The sequence below is a fragment of the Lactuca saligna genome, chromosome 3 (assembly GCF_052625555.1).
Source record: "Lactuca saligna cultivar CGN05327 chromosome 3, ASM5262555v1, whole genome shotgun sequence".
Lineage (NCBI taxonomy): Eukaryota > Viridiplantae > Streptophyta > Magnoliopsida > Asterales > Asteraceae > Lactuca > Lactuca saligna.
This window is the reverse complement of record NC_136419.1, coordinates 16370850-16375230: the sequence shown is the minus strand read 5'-3', so window position 1 is coordinate 16375230 and position 4381 is coordinate 16370850. Positions and strand designations below refer to the sequence as shown.

At 39.3% G+C, this 4381-nt stretch overlaps 1 pseudogene; it reads left to right on the top strand.

The window, feature by feature from the left end:
* The first annotated feature begins 1261 nt into the window (after positions 1-1261).
* On the top strand, positions 1262-3636 carry LOC145034590 (transcription factor MYC2 pseudogene; annotated as a pseudogene).
* Positions 3637-4381: the final 745 nt, after the last annotated feature.

Below are 4381 nucleotides of genomic sequence, written 5' to 3'. Positions count from 1 at the left end.
CAAAGGGTTATGGTGAACACAAACAACAAGTTCGATGGTATATTGAGTACAAAAAAAGGAAAGGGACCAAATGAGAACAAACGCAACAGTTGGTTACCCTCCTGATTCATTTTCTCTTTACTCATTTACAACAAATCTCACATCATCTCCTACTAATATTAATGACTTTATAAGATTCATTCTTGCTTCTCTTCAAAACATAACCTACGAAAGGACATTATTCATACATGTACAACTTTGTAATACACTTGAATATTTATTAGGGGAATCTTGAATAAGTAGGCGCATTTCATGACTACATTTACATTTGCAATCAAATGATTTATCGTATCATGGATTCTAGACAAGTCTACAAACGAGTGGAATCACAAGTGCTGTGATTTTGGAGTTTACTTAGCTTTAAGATCGAACTCATGGGATAAGATACAACATCAATATGTACAATATCATGCTGTTTTTGTAGACACATCACCATAATATTGTACATATTGATGTTTTATCTTATCCCATGAATTCGATCTTAAAGCTAAGTAAACTCAAAAATCATAGCACTTGTGATTCCACTCGTTTGTAGACTTGTCTAGAATCCATAATACGATAAATCATTTGATTGGAAATGTAAATGTAGTCATGAAATGCGCCTGCTTAGTCAAGATTCCCCTAATAAATATTCAAGTGCATTACAAAGTTGTACATGTATGAATAATGTCCTTTCGTAGGTTATGTTTTGAAGAGAAGCAATAATGAATCTCATAAAGTCATTAATATTAGTAGGAGATGATGTGGGATTTGTTGTAAATGAGTAAAGAGAAAATGAATCAGGAGGGTAACCAACTGTTGCGTTTGTTCTCATTTGGTCACTTTCCTTTTTTTTTTGTACTCAATATACCATCGAACTTGTTGTTTGTGTTTACCATAACCTTTTGAGCGGCTATCACAGGTCAAAAGCCGGTCAAAAGGGCTATGGTAAACACCAACAACAAGTTCGATGGTATATTGAATATAAAAAAATGAAAAGAGACCAAATGAGTACAAACGCAAAAGTTAATTACCCTGAAGAGTAAAGACAACATAATGTAATATAATATAATATAAATAAATAATAAAAAAATGATAAAGGATGTATTTAGTAAATTAAAGATTAAAAAAAATGATAAAGAATTAAAAGGGATGCATTTTTTTTTCCGAGAAGTAAAATGGTGGAGGGTAAAAACCGTGTCGATAAATCGGAGGCTTCTCTTATCCTTCGTGGAAACCAAATCATTCAATCTTCAATTCCTCATCACACATTTCCGACCTATTAAAATACTCATATCTAATCGACCTACAAATTCAACTCCACTTTCACCTTTTTTCACACACACACACACACAAACACCCTCCGCCGCCACCAACTAACTCATCTTTTTCCGATCAGCTTCCCTGGTTTATGGAATGACGGATTACAGACTACAGACTATGAATCACTGGACCCCCGATGACAACGTCTCCATGATGGATGCCTTCATAAGTTCCGACATGACATCCATTTGGGCCAACCACGGTACGTCTCAATCTAACACCCACGCGCCGCCGGTAACTGTTCCTCCGGCGTCATCATCTGCTTCGACCTCCGCTCCACACAAGATTGTCAACGAATTCAATCCGGATACTTTACAGCAACGACTCCAGGGGATGATTGATACGGCACGGGAGTCGTGGACTTACGCTATCTTCTGGCAGTCGTCTGACGTTGATTACGCGGATACTCCGGTGTTAGGATGGGGAGATGGGTACTACAAGGGGGAGGTGAATAAGGTGAAGACAGCGCCGTCGGCGACTTCTATGGCGGAGCAGCAGTACAGGAAGAAAGTGCTCCGGGAGTTGAATTCGTTGATTTCCGGGTCTCAAGTGCCGGAAAGTGATGCTGTTGATGAGGAAGTTACTGATACGGAGTGGTTCTTCCTTATTTCCATGACGCAGTCGTTTGCCAACGGTAACGGACTTCCTGGTCAGGCGGCGTTCACTAACCAACCGGTTTGGGTTGCCGGACGGGAACGGTTGATGGCATCTCACTGCGAACGAGTTCGTCAAGGTCAAGGTTTTGGATTGCAAACGATTGTGTGTATCCCTTGCACCGATGGGGTGATTGAATTAGGTTCAACGGAGTTGATATTTCAGAGTTCTGATGTGATGAAGAAAGTCAAGGTTTCGTTTAATTTTAGTAACTGCCCGGATATCATGCAAATCAACACGGATCAGGTTGCCGTTGCCGGAGGAGATCATCACGATCCGTCGTCGATTTGGCTCACAGATCCGGTGGCTACGTCAACTGTGACTACCGACGTCACGACAATCAAGGATTCCGTTGACGTGATTGGCTCTCAGGCGACAACTGTCATTCCATCAATTACTTCTCACGTTCCAAAACATCTTCCCTTTGAAAACCCTAGCTCCAGTTCGATACTTGAAAACCCTAGATATATTCATAATCCCAATCCTGATTCCCTACAAAATCAAGGAGTTTTTGGGAGCAGGGAGTTGAATTTCTCCGAATTCAGATCTTTCGACGGAGCAACTGGTGGCAGAAATGGGAACGGCAGAATCCTGGATTTCGGCGAGAGTAAAAGGAGTTCTACCAACAACAACAACAACAACAACGGGGGGCTGTTCTCCGGTCAATCACAGTTCATCGGAGCAGAGGAGAATAACAAGAACAAGAAGAAGAGATCGCCCGGTTCGTGCGGAAGCAACGAAGACGGGATGCTTTCTTTCGTCTCCGGTGTGCTTCCGTCGTCCAGTACCGTGAAATCCGGCGGTTGCACTTTTCCCGGAGCTGATTCCGACCACTCAGATCTAGACGCATCGGTTATCAGAGAAGTGGAAAGCAGCAGAATGGTGGAACCGGAAAAAAAGCCACGAAAACGAGGACGAAAACCGGCCAACGGCAGAGAAGAGCCATTGAATCACGTAGAAGCAGAGAGACAAAGGAGAGAGAAACTAAACCAGCGTTTCTACGCTCTACGCGCCGTCGTCCCAAACGTTTCAAAAATGGACAAAGCCTCCCTCCTCGGCGACGCCATTTTATACATCAACGAACTCAAATCAAAGCTCGATAACACCATATGCGACAAAGAAGAACTAAGAAACCAAATCGACGAACTAAAGAAGGAATTACTAAGCAAAGAATCCCGACAATCATCTTCCTCCGCCATCTCACTCCCGGAAGACATGAAAATGTCCAACACCTCCACCACCCACCAACCTATACTCGATTTAGACGTAGAAGTGAAGGTCATCGGGTGGGACGCCATGATTAGGGTCCAATGTAACAAGAAGAACCACCCTGCCGCCCGGCTCATGGCGGCGTTGAAAGAACTCGATTTCGAAGTCAACCATGCCAGTGTGTCGGTGGTGAATGAATTGATGATCCAACAAGCCACCGTGAAAATGGGTGGTCGGTTGTACACTCAAGATCAGCTCCGGTTAGCCTTAACGAACAGATTTTCAGATCCGTTATAGATTTATTATGGCAATTAGTGAAGCTGTAGCTAAACTTTTTTTATTTGAAGCTACTATTAATTAAGGTCTTAATGTAACATAAAATGTATGTTGTTAGTGTAATGAGTGAATAAAATGTCTTTTATGAAATCAAAATATTATCATCGATTTCTAAAATTTTTGTTTTTTTTGTTTTTTTTTTTTACAAATAATCAAAATGAAGTAACATGTTTGTATGGATTTGGTGAGTCGGGTATACCTATTTTGTTTGGGATAAGAAACATGTTATTAAATGGATGGCTGTTATATGAACATACCATGTTTTGTGGTGAAGGAAACATTAGGCCATGCCTACCAATAGACACAATTATTTGTTTTTTTTTTAGTAACTAACATTTTGTTCTTTCATTTTTTGTTTTAAAAGTTTTTCCTTTAGGTATATTTGTAACCTTATTATGTTTTTATTTTAAGTAACCTAACATTTTGGTCTTTCATTTTTGGTTTTAAAAGTTTTCCCAGTAGATATCTGTAACCTTATTTGGTTTTTATTTTAAGTTTTATTTCCGATACCGTTAGACAAAAACCAAAAAACAAAAAAATCATTAACTACATACTTAAGCATCATGAATTTGATTTATTACTTATTTAAACACCATGCTCATGTCTTGTTTGAATATTAATAATTAAACATTTAAGCAGTTAAAAGTTGAAATTTCAAATATATTACTTGTATATAACAAGTGGCGTTTATTATTATATTATGTATATGTTTATCTTTGGATGAGATAAATATGTAACACTCAAAGTGTACATAAAATATCTAATATTAAAAAAGAGACATTGAATAAACGTGGAGCAGGAGGCATAAAGAGTGGTGTGACAACATATGAGGAGGGCTAGG